The sequence below is a fragment of the Anomaloglossus baeobatrachus genome, chromosome 2, assembly GCF_048569485.1.
Source record: "Anomaloglossus baeobatrachus isolate aAnoBae1 chromosome 2, aAnoBae1.hap1, whole genome shotgun sequence".
NCBI lineage: Eukaryota > Metazoa > Chordata > Amphibia > Anura > Aromobatidae > Anomaloglossus > Anomaloglossus baeobatrachus.
Window position 1 is genome coordinate 397,204,034 of NC_134354.1, and position 23,761 is coordinate 397,227,794.

The 23,761-nt window shown below is 46.9% G+C and overlaps 1 protein-coding gene across 1 annotated transcript in view; it reads right to left on the minus strand.

The window, feature by feature from the left end:
• LOC142291505 (mannosyl-oligosaccharide 1,2-alpha-mannosidase IA-like) overlaps positions 1-15,027 on the minus strand; it is a 259,237-nt gene extending 244,210 nt beyond the window's left edge. The window contains exon 1 of the mRNA XM_075336074.1: positions 14,572-15,027. The gene's annotated coding sequence lies outside the window, so the exon portion shown is untranslated. The remainder of the gene's footprint in view (positions 1-14,571) is intronic.
• Positions 15,028-23,761: the final 8,734 nt, after the last annotated feature.

Sequence of the window (23,761 nt, forward strand, 5' to 3'; positions counted from 1 at the left end):
AGCGACGTCCCTGAAAAGGTATGTGCATGTGACGCTGCCGTAGCGAAAATGTTCCCTACGGCAGCGGTCACCAAATGTCGCACAAACGACGGGGCCGGGTGCTATCGCGCACGACATTGCTAGCTAGAGCTATCGATGTCGCATCATGTAGAGCACCCTTAAGTCTTTTTTGAGCCTTTATGAAAAGCCACGAAGCTTAATATAAAGCAGCATGACATTATGAACTAAAATTGAACAAAAATATTGATGCAAATTATCGTTGCAATATAAGCCAACTTAGGTACCATGAACTTAGAGCAAAGCGTCTATTAAAGCACACAATTTTATTCAACCACAATACACTGATAAATTTAGCACCTTTTCAGATTATGTAATGTAGGATTATACTGTCTAAATAGTGTGCATTGTGCACAGCAACTGTTAGAGCATTCATTTGTCAAAAACAATGATACAGATATGATGAGATGAGCTAACCATTCTAAAAGCCATTCTACAATCGCTCATTCATAGGATTACATGTGAATGGGTCTCTAGATTTCTGGAGGCACAATAGTTGTTTCTGACTAGTACAGGTCCCATAGTTTGTAATAAATGGGGTTTTTTTTTGCATGTTTTCTCCCATAATATAGATTTGCCATTTCATTTCTCAGAGGGCCTAAACCTGGCTATACAAAAGTGATTTTAGATGGCTGTTTTCTCAATTACTGGTCATTCATGGTTGATCTGTCCATCTTGCTGATGTTGTGGGTTACAATGCCGTAAATTAAAATAATGAATTGCCATTCAACCTCTGCTATGATCTCTTGCCTGGTCAGAGGGGATGCCAATCTGTCATTTGACATGTGCATATTTCTAAGGACTGCACCCTACTAAAACATCGAAAAAAATCAACTTTATCACAGATCTCTACCTTCAGTCAACTGTTTTATGACACGAAAAGGCCTTGATGGTCTTCAGAATGGTTCTAAATCTGCTTTTTGGCTTTCAAAATTCCTTATACAGTGGGTGAATTAAGTATTGAACATATCACCAATTTTCTAAGTAAATATATTTCTAAAAGTGCTATTGACATGAATTTCACATTAAATGTTGGTTATAACCCATCCACTCCATACAAGCAAATAAATCAAACCACAGATGTCCATAAACTTAGTGATGTGCAATAATGAGAAATAATACAGGAAATAAGTATTGAACACGCTTACTGAAAATTAATACTTCGTACAAAAGCCTTTGTCGGTGATGAAGCTTCAAGCCTTCTGTATGGAGAAACTGGTCGCATGCATCCCAAAGGTGTGATTTTGGACCATTCTTCTACACAACCACTCCAACTCCTTAAGATATCGTGGGCTCCTTTTATGAACTCTGAGCTTTAGTTCCTTCAATACATTTTGAATTGGATTCAGATCAAGTTATTGGCTGGGCATTCAACCAGTTTTATTTTCTTTCTTTGAAACAAGTTAAGAGTTTCCTTGGCTGTGTGTTTGGGATCATTGTCTTGCCAAAATGACCACCCTCATTTCATCTTCATCAACCTGATAGATGGCAGTAGATTTTTATCAAGAATGTCTCTGTACATTTGTCCATTTATCCTTCCTTCAAGTATATGAAGTTTGCCAGTGCTGTGTGCTTAAAAACAGCCTCATACCATGATATGTTCCTCCCTTCAAACTTCATTGTTGGGATAGTGTTTTTGGAGTGATATGCAGTGCTTTTTGGCCTTTTAACATGGTGTGTGTTATGGCATCCAAAGAGTTCAGTTTTGGTCTCATCTGACCACACTATATTCTCCTAGTATTTCATAGGTTTATCTAAATGATGTTGAGCAATTTTAAACACTCTTATTGTATTCTTAGAAACAATTGTACTTGGCTGATTTCAGGTCTTTTTATAGCTCTCCACATGTAGTTCTTGACTCTTGGACAACTCTTCGAATAATTCCTTTCACTCCTTGGTCTGAAACCATGCGGTGACCAACTAGTGGTTCCCAGTTTATGGTGAAATTATGTTATTTCCACTTCCAAATTATGGCCCCAAAGGTGCTTACTAGTGAAGAGCGAGCACTCCCATGCTCGGGTGCTCAGTTCTTGTAATGAGCAGTTGGACGCTCAGATGGGCTCCACACGTGTAAATAATGTGTCACGCTGTACAAAGGCTAGTAAGACGCAGTACAGCTTAATCCCCACTAGGTGGCAGCAGAGTAGTGAAGGAGAGACAAAAACACTAACGAAAGGCAGCTGAAGTATAGCAGAGTAACTTCAGCAATGTTAACAGGCGAATCCCCAGGGGGCAAAAGAGTAGTGAAACAGTCAGGGTCTAGCCAGGAAAGTAGAGTCCCTGCAAAGGGAGGATCAATATCAAAGTCAGAAAGCAGAACCGAGTCAGAAGCCGGGAGATCAGGTATGCAGAGGCAAACACAAACAACAGACAGGAGAGGGAAGTCAGGGGCTGGGGCAGGCAGACAAACGGCGGAGGGTCAAAGTCAGGACACAGTAGCAGGGAGGCAGAACAGATCAGGAACACTCACCAGAACCAGTATACACACTGCAAGGCAGAAATATCACTGGCACTGAGCCATAGGTAGAGAGGCAATATATAGCGTCCTGGGATCCAGAACGAGGCAAGGGAAGTTAACCCCTAACATGACTAGACCAGAGCGGGGTGGAACCAGCAGCAGGGTAAAGCCAGCCTGGATCATGACATAATGGAAGTCAATGGGAAACTCGAGCATTTTTCCAGAATATCTTTCAGAAAAATGCTCGAGTTCCCCATTGACTTTCATTATAATTGGTACAGGAGTTGAGTCCATCCGAACGTCTGAGTACTGATGAACCAAGCATGGTAGTGCTTGCTCTTCACAAGTGCTTACTGTAACCTTCAGTAGTTTAGAATTTTTTCTGTAACAAATTCTTTCTAAATACCAGATTTCAGCAGGTGTAATGATTTTCCATGATTTTTTGCATCTCTCTTTCTTCATGTGTTCAATACATTTTCTCTGTGTCCATTTCTCATTATTACTAATAATTCATGGACATCTATAGTTTGATTTCTTTGTTCGTGTGGATTGGACGGATTGTTACCAACATCTGGTGAGAAATTCATGTCAATCACACGTTTAGAAATATATTCACTCAAAAAATTGGTGACGTGTTCATTACTTATTTCACCCACTGTAGATTGTAAGCTTGCTACCAGGGCCCTCATTCCTGTAACTGTTGAACTATGTATTACTTTGTATTGTCTTTGTGACGCCCCTGAACTAGTCAGGGTGTCACAGGGTACTGCACTCCTCTCTCTTTTGGTGCAGAGCTCAACCCCCCTATGGTTCTGGGATCCTAACCTTTGGTTTTGCTCCATCAGCATTCAAATCCTAGCCACACCTCACACCACACCCTGTCAGGCACACCAGTGGGTAGTCTAGCTGGAACAGGGCCACCCACCTAGGGGTCAGACAGACTGGTGGGAGGGGCTGTGACAATTGAGTGGTAGCCCTCAGAGAGTAAGGAGCTGGAGGGAGTTGGAGCTTCCTGGGAGACGTTGGTTAGGTCGCAGACGGTGGGACCGGAGGAGTCGGAAACCCGGTCACAGGGTATTAGAGAGGGGTGCCAGACTTAGTTTGGGAGAATGGGTCGGCACCGGAAAATCTAGTAACCGAACCGATACCAAGTACGGTGGGGTACTGGACCCTAGATCAGGGAGTAGCTTCACGCAACCTGATAATTAACCTGTGGAGAATAGTCTCTTTATGAACTTTCCTCAAGAGCTCAGAGATCGAAGGTATCAACACAACGAGGGGGACAGGGCTTTCCAGCTTATGCAGCCCACTGAGATCCCAAGTGTCAGCCATCGAGAACCTAGCTCCTCTAACTACCCATAGGGAGTGGAACCCTGAAAGCTTTAGGCTGAGGGGTCACTCTGAACACTCTAAATTAGTGCATGGAGGTAGATCCAGGACCATCATCAATACCCACGGGGACGGATTCCTGGACGAGCTCCCCCTGAGACTTGGTTTACTTCTGTGTCAGAGTCTGCTTAATGGTCGCACCAACATCCATAGGCCTGAGTGAGTACGCTCTCCCTTGAATCTCCCTGCCTGGCCTGCACCACGCTCCCCTACGCCTCCAACGTCCAGAGTCCCGGGGCCTCCCCTAGGGACTGTCATCTGGCTGCCCCACTCCATCTCCCCCCAGGTACTCCCATCGGCAGCGGCGGTACTCCCCTTACCACGAACCACGGGTGGCGTCACAAACATTAATTCCCTGTAAATAGCCCCCTTTTATTTTTGGGTGACCTCGAGCCCCTGGGTCTGGAGATCGTCGAGCCACGGCAACCCCGGATCCGAGCAGTCCGACTGCTGCTGCAGGGGCGGTACATCTTTATTATCTGTCAGGGCAGGTTCTAGTTTTTGTGGACCCCGGGTGAAAGAGTCTCAGTTGGCCCCATGCATATGCAGACACGCACATACACAGATATGTACACATACAGGCAAACGTATATATACATATTTAAAAACAAATTCACAAAAAATACATATAATCAGACATAAATCTATACACAATCACATACAATGACATACATAGACACATAATACATGCACACACAGACATATCAGTGAAATTATTAATATGGGGAAGCCGGCAGCAGCTTCACTCACCTCCCTCGCTTGTCTCCTGCACAGCTTCATGCAGGCATGTGGCTGTGCTGTGCTGATTGGTGGCTGTCACTAACAGACATGGCGGCACACAGAGCACACTGACACTGCTGTATATATATCACAGGAGGGGCTGGGGGCTGCAGTATATAAATGTAAGGAGGGGCTGGGGCATAGACATTACTGGGGGCATACATGTTACTGAGGTGCATACATATTACTGGGGGGTATAGATGTTACTGGGGTAGCATACAACTCTGGGGTGGAAGCGCATACGACTCTGGGGTGGCAGCACATACGACTACGAGGGGCCCATACAGCATAGGAGGGGGGGCCCATACAGCTGCGGAGTTGGGGCACATACAGATCAGGAGTGGAGGCTCATACAGATCAGGTGTGGGGGCCTACACTGATCCGGATGGTGGGACCACATACAGATCGGGGTGATGGAACATACAGCTCAGGAGGTGGGGGCATAAATATGGAGGGGTGGAACATACAGCTCGGGGGGGAATACAGATCAAGGGGGATGGAACATACAGCTCAGGAGTTGGGGCACAAACAATTCAGGAGTGGGGGCCCATACAGCTCAGGGGAGAGGGACACATACAGCTCAGGAGTCGGGGCACAAACAGCTCAGGAGTGAGGGCCCATACAGCTCAGGGGGGAGGGGCACATACAGCATAGGAGTGGGGGCACAAACAGCTCAGGAGTGGGGAGGAGTGGGGAGCACCATACAGATTGAGAGGGGGAGAAACCTACAGCTAAGGTGGAGGGGGGCCCCATACAGCCGGGGAGGCCATGCTCTGTGCTCAGTGTGCTGGGGACGCTGGCTGGAGCTGCGCCTCCTCTTCATCCGAGGGACTGGAGCACAAGCGCGGTAGCTCCGCCCACAGATGAACTTCACTCCAGGAGGAGCACGGAACATTCAGCAGTGAATGCTGTGTGCCAGTGTGGCTTAAAGGGCTGGCAACCGCACTATCCAGGATAGTTTGGCTGCCAGCCCAAGCACTGCGGTCCTCAGAACTCACCCCGGGGCCTGCAGGTCTGATGTCAGCGAGTGGGCCCCCCAGGCTGTCCCAGGGCCCCAGTATTTGACTAGGTGATGACGCCGGCTCTGTTGTCTGAGTATGTCCTTGCTTTATTGAAAAGAGCTGTGGAACATGCTGGTGCTATTTTTAAAAAAAACAATTATTATATTTTTGTTATATATTATCTCTGGTATATACACAGTTTTATATATAGAAGTATAAATCATGGATAGTAAGATGTATTATTAATGTTTTATTCCCTAGGGAAATGGTGTTGCATAACCTAATATCATACACTATACACTCCTATAAAATAACCCATGTTCTTTACAGATTATACCGTATTAGTGAAAGTATAATGAATTCATGTATTCTTACATATATAAAGTTTCTGTATGTATGAGAAATGTGAACACTTTGCCAAAGGCAGTCATTTTATTATCTTTCTAGTTTGACAAAAACGAAGTAATATTTACTGTAGTAATCACATAATTATTATGTTTTTATAATGTGATCGGCTGCTTTCAAATAAATTTTATATACTAAAAATGTTTTGGGGTTTTTTTTGCATAACAGAAAAATAGATGCCACACTGATTGTAAAAATAGACTCTTGGACCAAAAAATGGATGAAAATCAGATTTGGCACTCTGATGAAAATGGTCATATGAAAATAGGTGGACTTTCTCTAGCCTTGGAGAACTTTTAACCATGCTAGAAAAACTAAATAACACTCTTCACTGCTAATCACCATGGAGTAATCAGACTTGTCATGCAGTGGACCTTAAGTTCTATATTATGTAGTAGGTGTCTGACTCGCCCACCCCAGGGCTTTGGGACACCCTGTGTCGGGCCGGACTAGTCCGGGGGTAGTCAGTGGTGGCGGGGCCCGACTCCGTGACCCTGGCGGGGTCAACTAATATGGCAGTTGTGGGAGTGGTGATTAATAATAAAGTTTGTGGAATATTCGTGACGCCACCTGTGGATTGCGGCTATGCAGCCACCGCTGCTGAATGGGACCTCCGGGGCTGATGGATTAGTAGCTGGGAAGGTTCTGCTCCCCACAGGTGAAGCGGTACCCCGGGGCAATCGTTGGTGCTATTTAAAGTCTATGGTGCTTTTGTGGATGGTGCAGGCAGGGCGGAATAAAGGAGGCAACACCAGAGGGTGCAGTTTCAAGGTTTTACTCACTGTTTCATGGCTGCAGCGAACTGGTCGCCCACTGGTGTGCTGGGATCTCCTGTCAGGGACCTCCGCCGATCCCAGGTGGTTTTGAAAGTAAATGCCGGTGCACCCTTGGTTGTGTCTCCTTCCTAGACTGGCTTCAAAGCCTCGACCTTTGTAGATAAACTTGTCTCGGCCTCCACTGTAGGTTCTGGTCAAGAAGGCTTGCCTGGATGGAATCTTGCCCTCTTCACAGGGTATCTACGGTGGGATGTGGCCCTGGGAACTTGCAACCACCCTGGGCCTTCGGTGTTTACTTTGGAAATGTCTTTCTTTCCTTGGTTTCTAGGGACCGTCCCTGGATGCAGCCTGATCACTCCACCCGATGATTTAGTGGAACAGGCCAGGAGCTGGAAAGCCTTTCAGTGGCCCTGGAATCCGCTCTTTTCAGTCTGTGGTGTCACCTGGGCCTAGCTGGGCCCCAGGGTCTCCACCAGGAAGCTTCACTTTCTGTTGCTTTTATGAGGTATCAACCTCTCTCTCTCTCTCTAACTCCTCACTTCTCACTCCTCTCAGCTCACTCCATCTTACTGCCTTCACAAACTCCTTTCAACTGCACTTGAACTTCCTGTATCTGCTCTTTCTTTCTGTTGGCTCCTCCCACTTTCTCTGTTGCTAGGCCCCACCCTATGGGAGAAGAGATGGGTCTTACGGCCCCCCAGCATGCAGCATGGGGGTAGCTGCCACTATCCCCGGTCCCAAAATATGCCTAACAATGGGTGTAGTGTGAATTTGCCTGTGAACCAGCGTTTACTCCTGTCCTTACCCAGGATGGGACATCACACCTCTGGCTGAGGTGCAATGTCTCTGTGGTGACGGAAGCCTCAGGGGCGCCACATGTCTCTGAACAAAGAATGAAGAATATCCAATTGTAATTTGATAGCAAAAGACCTCTGTGTTTGTCAGATTTCCTAAAAAAATATAAAGCGGTAAATCAAGCCCACTATGGAAGTCTAAAGCGACCTTTACACGCTGCGACATTGCTAGCGATAGCTAGCAATGTCGAGCGCATTAGCTCCCGCCCCCGTCGCTCGTGCGACATTTGGTGCTCGCTGCCATAGCGAACATTATCGCTATGGCAGCGTCACACGCACATACTTGGTCAGCGACGTCGCTGTGACCGCCAAACAATCCCTCCCTCAAGGAGGAGGTGCGTTCGGCGTCATAGCGACGTCACTGCGGCGTCACTAAGTGGCCGGCCAATAGAAGCGGAGGGGCGGAGATGAGCGGGACGTAACATCCCACCCACCTCCTTCCTTCCTCATTGCTGGTGGACTCAGGTAAGGAGATGTTCGTCGCTCCCGCGGTGTCACACATAGCGATGTGTGATGCCGCAGGAACGATGAACAACTTCATACCGGTGGCAGCAGTGATATTAAGGAAATGAACGACATGTCAACGATCACCGTTTTGGAAAGATTTTGCGATCGTTGATCGTCGCTCATTAGTGTTACACACTGCGATGTCGCTACCGGTGCCGGATGTGCGTCATTAACGACGTGACCCCGACGATATATCGGTAGCGATGTCGTAGCGTGTAAAGTACCCCTAAAGGTCCCCATACACATAGATCTAATTTCAGCCGAACATGCAGATATCGACAGGTCCACCCAGCAGTCTATGTTTGATTTTAGACTGCCGATTGCTTTTTTCACCCAGAGTTAAGCCATAAACAGACATTGCCGGTGACAGTTCTCTGATAGAGAACACGGAACTGATTGGCTGAATGAGTGTTCCTATGTAATGGAGAGCTGGTCAAGATGGTTGCTCAGCCAACAGCCATCTAATGTATATGGTGGGCTTCAAAGCTATATTATATTTTCATATAACCAGAGGTTGTCTAGAGCCACTTTAAAGGGGTTGTTCACTACTCTGAGAGTTTGCACCCATCATAATAAAACACTTACGGTATAATCAGTTTCAGTGTGAGTGCCATTCCAGTAGTGTTGACACTCACTCTCTCGGGGCTCACGGGATGTTGTTAAGTCACGTGAGTTTTGCACCCAATAAGCTGTGATTTCACCCTCCCCACTTTCGGATGTATCAAGCATCAATAGGAAGTCAGCGGACAGCCACAGCTCTGACTTCCTCTTGATGCTTGATTCATCCACAGGCGGAGACAGTGAAGCCAGCACTAAGGCTGTATTTACAGATTTTTCTACCTTAAGCCAAATCACATAATTCTGCACCCCCTGGTGCTGGAGTCACTCACTGATACTAAATCTCCCCCCTTATATCTTCTTAGGTCACATGTACAGTAGCGGAGATAGAAAAGAGAGCCGACACTGCACTCACATCTCTCAAGGCGTCTATCAATCAGTGTCACAAACCACCGGGGGGGTCACTCAGAAATCCCCCGCGCTGGCTACCAGTACGTCACAATCGGGGGGTAACAAGTGGGGGTCACCCCTCCTTTATACCTCCCGACCGACAGACAGAGCACGTGACGCGCTCTCTAGCGCCCCTCTTATAGTCAGGCCAATTATGGAATTGCCCGACAATAAGCAAGGAGGCCGCTATACTACTTATGCCGATTATTGAAGGGTCCCCGGTGAGAGTAAGGTATATATTCCCCCGACCTCCGCGGGCGGAATATATAAAATCTCCCCGAATCTCACTGGCCTCCCCACAATAATCCTTGGCACAATTCGCTGCCACCAACCGATTTACGGTAACTATTAGCCGAACACACAGACGTGGGATTCAAGATCGAGATAACAGAACAGCCCAAGATTAATTATATAATTTAATCAGCCTAAAGCACACTAGAAACTACAATATATACAATAGGGAATCTACAGAATATACATATGTCAGAGTACAGTTACAATCAAAGCATGGGTTACAAACAGGCATACACAGTCCCAGCAGTTACCTTGTTGCGTCTGGCCACAGGGGGGCGCTGTACCCAGGTTTCTAGGATCCTTCCCACAGATGTTTCCTACACGTGCCCCCAGCGAAAAGAACACTGGAAAATGGCCGAAGTAGGGTTATCAACCTGGGCAAATCCAGGTCCCCTCCTACCTTAGTGACCTCAGAGGGAGCACTGCTCCACCCCTGGCTTGAGTTATGGACAATCCACAACATGGAATATGGGCCATAACTTTGCCTGGGAGCGTCGTAGGCGGACGCCAACGCTCTCATTGTGACAGCTATGAATTTAGCTACAGAACGAGGGGACTCATGACCTGTCTGCCAGTTCCCCATTGGCTGATATCACGCCTGGGGCATTTCCCAATGTCCTGCTCCCATAAAAAGGGTGTGCCGGCATCGTCCGCATGCGGAGACACCATTTTTATGGTTGCCATATTTATCGGAAATATGGCTTGCGAGATATGAACCATTTTTTACTGGAGTCGTTCTGTCTGGCTAATTCCATAGCCTTGCTAACTAGCTAGCAGCCCCCACTACAGGGTCACGGCAGGGAGTCATCCTGTGTCCATTGTCCCTAAGCCACCTAATTTCCATATCACAGGACATGGCCATGGAGGTGTAAGTGGAACACTGAGAACAAGAAGGGAGGGGGGCACTGCCAGGGAGTGATGAGGGATTATGACTGGAGTCATAATTCATCTTCATATCCCGGGATTTGCCTCACAATCAGTAACCAGGATGTCTTCAGAAGGGGCAGCAAAAGACTGTAGTAAGTAACTGCACCCTGGTACTGAGTTTGTGATTGGGAAAAACAACGCAAGCTGTAGAGATGGGCAATGTAAATGTACTGCTTAATTTATTTAATGTATATAGATGTAAATTTAAAAGACAACATTTTATACAGTGTGTCCACCCATATCCTGTCCACCGCCATTAACTTGAGAATGGCGGCAGCTATAGGCATAGAAGTGGTGTCTAGGTATAGTAAAGTATCCATGCGCTATGCAATGAAACCACCTATTGCGCCACCTGGTTAGCATTTTTATCTCGAAAACGGAACAAGATAGAGAAAAAAGTGAATTACAAAGTTGTAGGGCATCATCAATTAAATACGAATCGACACCTTGCATACAGAAATGCTATGATTAGAACGTGTAAAACTCACAAGGCTGTGGACCTGAAGCGATACCTCATGGAGACCTTCCTACAAGTATTGGGTATGGTGGCTGCATGGAGTGGCCTCCACGCTCAACTGACCTGACCCCATTGGACTTCTTTCTGTGAGGTCACATAAAACAGCAGGTGTATGCGACCCCTCCACCAACATTGCAGGACCTACGATGACGTATCACAGATGCTTGTGCAAACGTATCACCTACCATATTGCACAATGTGCAGCAAGATACAGTATGTTGTCCAGAGTCCAGATGTGCATTGCTGCTGACGGTGGCCACTTTGAGCATCAAAGTTAAATGAGCACCATATGCGTGACCAAGAATTGTATTTTTGGAGCGCACCACCAATCAAGATAGTAGGAGCGGCATTCAATGTTTTGGGGGGGGTCATGGGTTCCAAATCATAGCATTTCTGTATGCAAGGTGTCGATTCATATTAAATTGATAATGCCCTACAATTGTTTAATGCACTTTTTTTCTCTGTCTCATTCCGTTTTTGAGATAAAAATGCTAACTCCGTTGTTTTCCACCAGGTGGTGCAATAGGTGGTTTCATTGCGTAGCGCATAGCTACTTTACTACACCTAGACACCACTTCTATGCCTATAGCTGCTGCCGTTCTCAAGTTAATGGCAGTGGACAGGATATGGGTGGACACATTGTATAGTTTTTCAAAATAATACTCAAAAATGTGTAAGTATTTGGTTATTCCTTCTGTACATAAGCCCCACTGACTGCTGTGCCCTATGCCATGGACTAAGATGGTCTTATATGAGATCCAACCAAGACCAGCGCATGACATAACAACATCACATAAGCCCCGAGACAACCAGAAATATATTCAGGTGGGCTCTACCCCTTCCTCATGGTGCCCGAATCAGAGAATGGACTCCAGATATAATGAATTGTCAAAGATCGGCACTCACTTTTGTCTTGTTTTTTCAATTTATTTTCTTCAAGTCATCATATACAATAGTGACGTTTTTCGATCGAATCCATAGATCTGTTGTATCACAGTATCTAGGGAGTAGATCAAAACAAGTCACTATTGTATATGATACCTTGAAGAAAATAAATTGAAAAAAAAAAGACGAAAGTGAGTGACGATCTTTGACAATTCATGAGTGAGTGCCAACAATGCTAGAATGGCTCCGGTATTAGAGGTGAGAGTATCAGTGTTTTAATTTTAACATAGAAAACACTCATATTTAGAGGGGTTGTCTACATTAAGTCTGTGGGCATATAGTCTTACTAATTTCATGTTGGAATATATTTTGGGTGGAAGAACTGTAAATGACTAGATATAATTTAGACATTGTGCTATGTGTATAACATATTTAGTGAGTTTCTCCAATATTATCATCCGTGCTTCCAACTGCATAATAATAGTGGACGGGAAAGAATAAATCTACTATTGACTCATGATGAATCCGTGATACATCCAGATCTTATAGTTACCAAACTCTGTTACTACAAGAATAAATGAGCAAATAAAGCAGCCGTCCATGTAGTCTTAAGATGCTGGCCAACATTGTCATATCTATGTGGGCTGCCAGACAATCTTCTGACAGATTATGCCGGGTGGAAAATGAATAGGACAAGTTAAGAATAGCGGTGCCAGAGGTGCTTGGCAACCGCTTATCTTCCCCTCACACCATAGTAACATGCATGTTTAGCCGGCCTGGGGCGAGCATGGTAATTAAGTGGAACTGTAAATAAATATTGCCAGCCAAGAGATCTTCCAGGCACAATTAATTTATGTTTGCTTTACATACAGGCTTTCCGTACATGCCTGTTGTGTGATCTGCTCAGGTTTTATTTATTCCAATAGAGTGGGATCCATGTTTGTAAAATAATTATGGTAAAAAAACATCACCCCTCATTAGATGGGGGCAACATGTAATACCAGTAATGATGGATCTCCTCTTTTTCGAGATTTAATGGGATTAGATTGTATTACTTCCATAGGTGCTATGGATACAGTGCTGTGAAGGATGCCCTAATGTGAAGGGTGTTGTGAAGAGTGCCCTAATATGAAGGGTGCCATAAGGTGAAGGGTGCTGTGAAGGATGCCATAAGTTGAAGGTTGCCCTAATGTGAAGGGTGCTGTGAAGGGTGCCATAAGGTGAAGGGTGCCCTAATGTGTAGGGTGCTGAGAAGGGTGCCCTAATGTGAAGCGTGCTGCAAAGGGTGCCCTAATGTGAAGGGTGCTGCAAAGGGTGCCCTAATGTGAAGGGTGCTGTGAAGGGTGCCCTAATGTGAAGGCTGCTGGAAAGGGTGTCCTAATGTGAAGGGTGCATAATGTGAAGGGTGCCCTAATGTGAAGAGTGCTATAATGTGTAGGGTGCTGTGAAGGGTTCCCTATTGTGAAGGGTGCTGTGAAGGGTGCCCTAATGTGAAGGGTGCCCTAATGCAAGGTTGATATGAAGGGTACCTGATCTGAAGGGTGCTGTGAAGGGTGCCTTATGTGAAGGGTGCTGTGAAGGGTGCCTTAATGTGAAGGGTGCTGTGAAGGGTGCCTTAATGTGAAGGGTGCTGTGAAGGGTGCCGTAATGTGAAGGGTGCTGTGAAGGATGCTTTAATGTGAAGGGTGCTGTGTAGGGTTCAGTAATGTGAAGGGTGCTGTGAAACGTGCCCTAATGTGAAGGGTGCCCTAATGTGAAGGGTGCTGTGAAGGGTGTCCTAATGTAGAAGCCAGGAGCTAACATTCTGATTGTCGCCACTAGAAATTCGGTATTTTGTAGCTAACAATAGCACCTACCAAAACATCAAGCCTCAATTACACCCAGAGCATAAGAGATTTATCACAAGACAGCATGATATTGATTAAGGGGCAGGAACCAGCGGCAAGATATTGAATTCTTGGAACCCCCTACAACATGACAATTAACATTTATTACATTTCGGGATCAATAAATACATAGGTGTTAATAATTTGGCATTTCTCACTCTCTCTTGAGATCTAGTAGAACAAAACATCTAGACGACACAGAAATGACCAACACAGTCAGTGATGCTTTGGAAAGCAAGCAACGAGGAAACATTTGGAAGCCCGAGTTGGATTTGGTGCGGATTTGATTCTCCCATACAAATGCAATCATCTCTTTAGCTATCCCCCACCTTCAGACTGATTTACTATCAGGGCCATCATTTAAATAGCCAATTTGCACAATAAGATATTTTGTATATTTTACAGATATTTTTTCCTGTTACAACATTGCATTCTGAACACGTTATTCCTTACAATGAAATCACAATAATAATTTGCGACGGTGATCGATGCTGCTATTCCGCCAGTTTCCACAATTGCTATTATTGCTTGGATTAATTCCGATGATGATCGAATAGGTATACAAACCCTCATCCACCCCTAACATAACGACAGAAATATATACACCTCACTATAAAAGCTGTAGCACACATGCAAACTGGTTCTGATTTTTTTTATTTATTTTTAATTGAAATTTTTTTTTTAAGAAGAAATATGTTGGGTTTGTCGCTGACCACTTCATCACTAGTTTACCACCACATGTGAGATCACATTTGGAGAGTATGGAATTCCAGATCACAGGGAGACATAGGAGCTGTGCTATTATTCTCCGCCATTCATTTTCTTACCTTGCATGTATAGCCTTGTGTGACTGCAGGATCAGGATAAGCTTCTTTTTAAACACAATTCCACAGCTTCTTCAATACATCTGCATGCTCCATTTGTCAGATCAGCTGATGATTCCCAATGAAAGGATTTATCCCGGCACTGCATAATTGGGAACTTGAGCACTAATTGCATATAAATGCAGTTCCCTACATGAGATGCTCTGGCTGCCTGCTGTGTGTGTGCATTATTTCTCCCAAATAGGTCGGATTCATGAAATAAATGATAAACCGTGTCCGCTGCTGGCTTCCAGATGCAATGTGTGCAGTAAAGTGTGTTGATTTGCTTGCTGTACTAGGCATCACACTAAGGTACCACATTTAAACCCCTCTGAAGCAGTTTAGTAGATGGGATGTAAAGCAGGCTGCAATTGGTTAGCTGGGAGCAGGCTTGGATTGGTCACATACAGGGCTTTCCAATAGGTTGGTCCTAATGTGATTGTTCTGATGGCCTTTACATGTCAGGGGCCGTGTGCAGCCTGAGGTTCACTCTGTCACTTCCCCAGGAGCAATGACAGGTCTGCACAGCTGGAACAGCGAAGCTCGACCAGTGCAGGAGAAGCACTGCAATTTAATATCACTAATTCATCTAACAAATGTGTTGTTTTTGCATTTAATTTTAGCTCAGGATTGAGCCCAGACATGTAATTAGAAAATTACAATCTTAGCAATGTATAATACACTATAATGCTTTCGACAGGGAAACAAGGGAACAGCCGTGTATCTAATTTGCACAGTGAAGAATTTAATTAGATGAATATATAAAATCTTATGGTGGTCTAAGCTTTAACCGGAGACCAAGAACATGTCTGGACCCCACTGTCTTTGGGGTAATTAATCTAATAAATACAAACTGCATCAATAATCTAGCTGAATTAGGGAGGCCACCAGTGGGGGATCTTTTTTCGTATACAGTATTTGTTGGCTGATGTACCTGTGGCGCCGCTGAGGCTTCAGTTACCACAGGGTACTGCATCTCATTTAAGGTGCAGTATTCATCTTGGGTGAGGAGGAGGTTAATCACTGGTGTTTCCATATTTCACTTTACATACTGCTTAGGTGCCTTCTCACTGGGGACTGGACTAGGGTAGACTGGGGGTGGCCATCACCAGGCATGGGACTTTCCCGGTCACTAGGACAACCACCTGGGGGGCAGGTACCACTTGGGGTAGAAGTAGGAGAAACCTTCATGTTGCGGGCAGGGGACAGACCGCGGCAAAGGGGGAGGGCTGCTCGGGACGCTTGGATCCGGGGTCGTTGCGGTGGCTCGAGGGGGAACCGGATCCTGGGCCTGAGCACCCGTCTGTCGCACACAAGTGAAAAGGGGTTATTTACAGGGGAGGATTTGTCAGTGACGCCACCCGTGGGTTGCGGTGATTGTTGGTAACACATCCACTGCCTTTGTATGGGATGCCCGGGGCCGATGGAGCGGGGCACCTTGATGGTATCCCCTCCACGGGTAGGGGAGGTGTAATCCCAGGGCCCAGGTGCAGGTGGAATAGAATGCTGGGGCGCAGTCTGCAGGGCTGGACCGGATGGTACCGGTGTACTCCCTGTTGTCTGAATAAACCACACAGAGTCCAGGTAGTAAACCAATGGCCAGATATCGGTAGCCTCCGGAGGGGTGTGCTCGGGTCCCACACACCGGTGAACAGAACAGGGGCCTTCCTCCTGCACTCTAATTTGGTGTCTCGTGTGTTGACTAGTCTGCATGAAACAGGAAAGTCCACTCCCAGTGTCTTTGCTGTGGGAGCTGTGACCCGCGAGATCTGACCCTTGGGATTTTTGCAGCCACTTGCAGACACCCTATCCCCCGCGTTGGGCTTCCGTCTCGCTCTATCTGGGCTGCTGGTGCGACAAGACTTGGAATCTTGTCCCTGCTGGTCAATTGGAAAGGTGCGTGAAGCTGTCCTCGCCCTAGGATCCAGGTACCCTAACTGTGCACAGCCTCCGGACCGGATCCACTGTCGGTGCTACAACCCTGCCCCGGTCCGCATAAGGTCTCCCGAGACCGGATCTCCGTCGCCTGTGGCCCTGCTCTGCCATCTGCCACCTAGTCAGCTCCACTAGTCTGGTAGTCCGGGAGCTACAACCCCCGACTACTGACTTTTACTGTCCTCTCACTTCAACTCCTCACGCTCTTCTGTCTTGTTCCCTCTGAACTCCTCCGCAGACTCACTCTGTCTGCCCTCTGACTCAGACTCCCTTGTACCCTCCCCTGACACCTCAGAACCCCTAGGTGGGTGTCACCATCTACCTGGCCCCGCCCACTGGTGTATCCCTATTGTCCTTGGGGGGTGACTAGGCTTTGTGGCTGGTGTGTATCTGTGTGGGGTTGTGATGGAGGGCCAAAGGGGAGAGAATCCTGGATCTGGAAGATGGATGCAGTCTTCTGTGACAACCTGATTTTGTCAGGGCGTCACATTCACACAATCTGGAGTCAAGTTGGGACTACAGTTCTGGCAACACAACGACACCATTCTCTTCAACTTCTTTCTTCTTAGAGCGTGAGACTTGGAGCAGGAAGCTCAGCCCAGGTTCTTCACTTCATCAAGGGGTAATCCTTGTGAAAGGACATATTCTGATAGCGGTCGTGACCTCCGACTTATCCAGGATCGGCTGGGGCCCTTCCGCCCCAGAGGACAGCACCCACAGCGGCGGCTAATCCCTGGCCACACACCACAGGTGGCGTCACGAGACAACTACTCCCAACATCCCCACCATCATCCCACTATCCATCCCTTTTATTGACACCGACGGGGTTCGAAACCAGGCAGGGCCACCCGTGACATTCCCTGACCTTCACCGGCCCAGTGACGAGTATTCCCAAGGCCCTGTGGGTCCCGTCATACCCATTCCACTGGCAGACGGACAGAAATGGGCCCTTGTGCAAGAACAATATATGGACCCTCTGCAGCCCAAGATCTCATCAAAAAGCACAATTACACCTGCTTTGAAGGTAGAAATGGGCCCCTATACCCTTTGGGACCCTGTGTTATTGTACAGGTTGCACCAAAGGTATGTCCACCCCTGATCCATTCTTACCAATAATCAACCATCAGAGTGATTGGGGAAAAACAAATGGTCCTGTATATTCTATTATATGGCACTCTCATAACAGTGCTGGAAAAAAGTATTGAAAATGCTTGAAATGTTTTTCAGTTGGTTTTTGGAAGGCTATAATACAGGTACAGCTACCGTATGCAAAAAATATGACACAAAAGGTGGCAAGAAAAAATGTAAATAAATAAAAGCTTACTTTATTAGTTATTAACTTAAAGATACAAACATGAGTGTGATGCAAGTTAGTTGACATGTTTCAACTGCTCCTCGGTTTTAATTTTAAAGTACTTGTATCAAAGAACCCACTTTGATGTTACGATTAAAGAGAATTTGTCAGCTGCTTTTTGCTACTTCATGAGAGCAGCATGTTGTAGGCAAAGAGATCCTGAATCAAACAATGTATCACTTTGTTTACTGGCTGCAGCAGTTCAGACACGAAGTTTTTAGACTTAGCGATGCACCAGAGCTGCGAAAGCTGCCCCCTCCTTCATCATGCTCTATATATACAATGTCTATAGACAGTGAGCTGCTAATCACAGCAAGGGGCGTGCCGGACTAGTTGACCTATAGCTGACTTAGTCCATTAATGATAATCTCCTGAATCTAACACAAACATTACTGGTAAACAACAGCACACAGTGTGATAAGAGATGCATTGCTGAAATCTGTGTGTTAACCATTACAGCATGCTAACTTCAGATTACACAGCAAACACCTGCACACAAATTCCTTTTAAGGCCGAGGAGGGGTCATAATGTGTGAACTAACTTGCCATCACCCTGATTTTTTAATTTTTAAATGAAGAACAAATATAGTAAGTTGTTATTTAAATATATTTTTTTTTCTTACCACCTTTTCTCTCAATTTTCTCTCAATTTTTTGTGCATTATTTTTTTCGCTGGAGTTGGTGGCTTATACTTGATACACGACAGAAAGGTTTTATTTTCCATTAAGACTTCCAATTCATTTTATTTGTACTTCTACTGCAACCTTAGGGTTAAATTTAAAGAGCTATCAGATTAAAGAACACTGGACTAATGCCCCAAGATTATGGTCTGAGCAAGGAGGAAATCTTCCACTTTGTGGTCATCCTAACACAAGTGTTTATATAAGCTAATACCTCTGAAGTGATGGCCCAGGGGCGCCTCTGGCTGTGTAGTCGTGGCACCCGAGGATTCAAGGCTCACCCCTGACTCCACCACTCCTTTAATGTTGGAGACTGACTTGGTGGGACAATGTGTGTCAGTGTCTTCGTCGGAAGGTGCACAAACAGTCCTCAGGCAAAAGTTGATGCTAACAAAAGATGACATTTATTTTGCACAGATACAATCCGGTCAGCAGAATTCGGCAATTTCTGTGGAGCTGGGGACAACCTGCCCAAACGCGCCCTCTGGTGGGGATATGCCCTGGGTACTCCACTTCTCCGGGCTCCCACTCCTAAGTCAAGCACACACTGGACCCACACCAGCGGAATCAGACCTTGAGGTTGCGTACTCCTCCGTTGCTCCGGCGTCCCCTGATGTTCCGCTCATACACACTGCCACCGATGGTCACACACTGCTGTCCCGGATCCGACTCCCTTCCACACACCCAGACCTTCCCTAGACATTCAGCCGACTCCTCCTTCCCCGGTGGCAACAGCCGTCCCACCCGGCCACTAGGGGGTGCCCTAACACTAGAATACAATACAATATTAAAATACAACACTTTTATTAATAACATTTCCGGTCTTTTAGTAGGGGTTATGAGCACCCACTACATGCCTCCCCTCTTAAAACCCGAGCCTCCCGGCACGGCTCTTCTTTGAAACACACATAACATACATAAAAAACCTTTTAGGCCAGTTCACAACAACAGCGGCACCAGTTCAGCGGCGCTCCCGGTCTTTAGGGGCGCCCGGAGGCACAGCAGCGCTCCCGGTTCTGCAATGGCGCCCGGAGGCTCAACAGCGCTCCCGATCTTAGTTGGCGCCCGGAGGCTCAACAGCGCTGCCGGTCTGAGATGGTGCCCGGAGGCTCAACAGCGCTCCCGGTCTTAGTTGGCGGGCAACAGGCCCGTAGAACTTTTAACAAAAACTTCTGCCGGTCTAAGAACAACACCGGTCTTCAAGCACGGAATCTGCAGAGGTCTATTCCGGAGGCCAGGACCGCTTCCACTCCTCCGCCTGTGCCTGTATGTAGGCTCCCAGAGACTGCCCCGGCTGGCGGCGTATCCTCCGGAAGGACACGGGGGCAAAGGGTGGCTCCGCTGATGCAGCTGCTTCAGCTTCTGGCGGGGGTGATGGCGTCGCTACCCGGGGTGGTTGTGGCGCGGGTTGCGGCACATCAAGGACGATGACCGGCTTGTTGGTCACGCTCTGGTTCACCGCTACTACCGGGGGAACCTTCTCCGGGTCAGCGGTCGGGCCAGATGACGCTTCCGGGACAGCGGACAAGGTGCGCCGGGAATGAGAGAGCGCGGACGGGACCGGTCTTGGATGGCTCCGGCGCCGCTCCTGTTGCTCCTCCCACTCCAGCTCCTGCTGCCACTGGGCCGCTTCCCGGGCGGTCGGCATCCGAGAGACGCCAACGGCAAACAGGCCGCGACTTCCTGCGTCCGGCAAGAATTGGACCTTCTCGCCCGGGTAAAGCGTATGGAGACGTTTGGGCAGCCCCTCCACATCCAGATGGACTCTATTATAAAAGTAGTCGTCCCCGGTGTTTACTTCTCGGATGAACCCGTATCCCTCCTGCTGATTAAACTTCACCACCACTCCGGTGGTGAACTGCAGGGCCAGCTCCTCGACGCCGGGACTGGACAACATTTCCCGGACGACGGTTTCAGCCATCAGGCGTTCTCGGACAAGGTCGGGTACCGGGGATGGAGCTCTGGGGTGCTGCACAGGGGAAGGGACGATGACCGGATCCCACACGAAGCCCAGGTGGTCTTCCTCCAGCCGCTCAGCTAGCTCTTTGGCCGGCGCTCCATATGAGGCAGTTGGTGTGGCAGCGAGGGCGCCCGGCTGTGGGGTCTCCCAAGGGGAATGCGTGATCCCCGGAATCCGGTCTCTTACTGGGGGCTGTGTGGCATACGTTGCCCGGACCTCCGTGATCGTGCCTCCGGTCTTTGCATCCCACGTGGTCTTCCAGGACACCTTCTCGGGCCGCGTGGAACCTCCCGGTCCGATCGGCAGGTCCACAAGGGATGCCTCACTTGCAACAGCAAACTTAGGCCGCCCCCGGCCTAGGCTGACCAGAGCCATGGTGGTGGCAAGCTCTTCCGGTTGTCCCGACATCTCCATATCTGTCTCCGTTTGCTGTACGACCAATGGCGACGGTGTCAAAGCTGAGACTGAGGAAAGAGGAGGCGGGCCTTTGTTTCCCGCTCTTAAACAGAATCCTCCCCCAGCCTCATGCATCATCTTGACTCCTCCGCGGCGGTACTTCTTTTTCTTCCGAACACCGCCCACTTCGTATCTCTTCTTCAATGCCCTGGAACTGGCGCCTCCCCTCTTTGGGCGGAGTACTCTGTACCTCTTCCTCGGTACCGGCCAGCCCCAGGCTCTTCTTTCGGCGCCAACTTTTCGCGCCTTTTCTTCCACTTCACAGATAACGGCCCTCTTGCCGCCATCTTGTACCCGGTCCAACGCTACGGGCACTGTGTTCTCTTCCCACCAGGGGACTGGAAATCTTCCCTCGTAGTCGGGATCCTGTGCCCCAGGCACGACCTGATCTCCAGCTTCTTGGGTCCCTGGCAGGGGACTCGTATCCTGCCGACTACGCCACATGAAGTGATGGCCCAGGGGCGCCTCTGGCTGTGTAGTCGTGGCACCCGAGGATTCAAGGCTCACCCCTGACTCCACCACTCCTTTAATGTTGGAGACTGACTTGGTGGGACAATGTGTGTCAGTGTCTTCGTCGGAAGGTGCACAAACAGTCCTCAGGCAAAAGTTGATGCTAACAAAAGATGACATTTATTTTGCACAGATACAATCCGGTCAGCAGAATTCGGCAATTTCTGTGGAGCTGGGGACAACCTGCCCAAACGCGCCCTCTGGTGGGGATATGCCCTGGGTACTCCACTTCTCCGGGCTCCCACTCCTAAGTCAAGCACACACTGGACCCACACCAGCGGAATCAGACCTTGAGGTTGCGTACTCCTCCGTTGCTCCGGCGTCCCCTGATGTTCCGCTCATACACACTGCCACCGATGGTCACACACTGCTGTCCCGGATCCGACTCCCTTCCACACACCCAGACCTTCCCTAGACATTCAGCCGACTCCTCCTTCCCCGGTGGCAACAGCCGTCCCACCCGGCCACTAGGGGGTGCCCTAACACTAGAATACAATACAATATTAAAATACAACACTTTTATTAATAACATTTCCGGTCTTTTAGTAGGGGTTATGAGCACCCACTACACCTCCATGTCCATGTAGCTAAACCTCAGAGATTTAAAGCTTGTGCGGTTTATGGAGATCATTTTTCAATATTGGACAAGTAGATTTTACTCCTTTTGAACACATTTTCTCCCGATGAGCAGCACATTTGGATTGTCATTGATCAGCACAGGGAGCTGCCAGCAGCGGATTTTGATGATTTGTGTATCCAAGTGCATTTAGGGTGGCACAATATTCCTCAGACAACATGGATAACCTGATTGATAGCATCTTAAAATTCTAAGGTGCTTCCTATTTATTTTTGCGGTCAATATGCTAATTTTTGTTTTCTTTTACTAAAGGGGCATTGTTCACAGGATTCTGTAGGAACCTGTCCTGAGGCTGCTCTGCATTATTACAGGTCCTATTTAAAGGGATGTTTTCATGAACAAAGTATATTTTAATCAATAGATCTGGAATCAAAATAAGTTCCAGAATTGTACCTGTTCAAAGAAAATGATCCTATGCTGAGATAATCTTATAAATGTTCTCATGCTATATACTGTGTAATGGTTGTGTCTGAGCATGCAGGGATATGTCCCGATAAAATACAGCACTCTCGAGTAAGGATACTTTACAATTGAAGAATTTTATTTGTTAAATATTAAACAGCTTTGCAACTTATTGGGACATTTCGGCTCCTCCTGAGCCTTTATCTCACAGTCACTATAAGGTTTGAGTCACACTGACATGTGACTCGTGAGGATCGCATCTCACTGCCCAGACTGGCTGTGAGCTCTCCTGACAGGAGCGGAGCAGCTTCATGTATTTCTATTCAGCTGACACTGCCAGGAGAGCTGGCGGCCAGTCTGGGCAGTGCGATGTGAACCTCGCGTGAATCATACAGAAGTGTGACTCCAGCCTAAGAACAATAAATAATGTATAAATACATGGAATCAAAACAAAGGTAAAATAATTTATAGCAAAATATTCTAAACATATGTCTATATGATTGTAATCTAAAAAAAAGGGCAAGTCACAAACTATAGTCCCAAGGTCATATACACAGGGGTATACCATGGCAATATACTGATATGAAATAAAATGGAACTTTGAATATAATCAAAATAGTGTTCAGAAATATACAGTGTTGGCATCATTGAAATTCTTCCAGAAAATGAAGTATTTATCCCAGAAAATTATTACAATTACACTTGCTTTGTGATGTATATATTTATTTCCTTTGTGTATATTGGAGCAACACAAAAATAGAGGGGAAAAAAGGCAAATTGGACATAATTTCACACAAAACCCCTAAAAATGGTCCGGACAAAATTGTTGGAACCAAAATTGTGGGTAAACTATTTTATTTTAAGCAGCAAGTGATGATCGGTCAAGTAACAGGTGTGGGCAATATGAAAATCACACTTGATACTAGATAAAAAAAAGGGAGAAGTTAACTCAATTTTTGCATTGTGTGTCTGTGTGTGCCACAATAAGCACGGATAACAGAAAGAGGAGAAGAGAACTGTCTGAGAACTTGAGAAACAAAATTGTTGAAAAATATCAATAATCTCAGGGTTATAAGTCTATTTCCAGAGATCTTGATGTTCCTTTGTCCATGGTGCGCAAGATAATCAAGCAGTTTGCAACCTATGGCACTGTAGGTAATCTACCTGGATGTGAACGTCATAGATAAATGGATTTACCTTGCAGAAAGAATCAGCATATT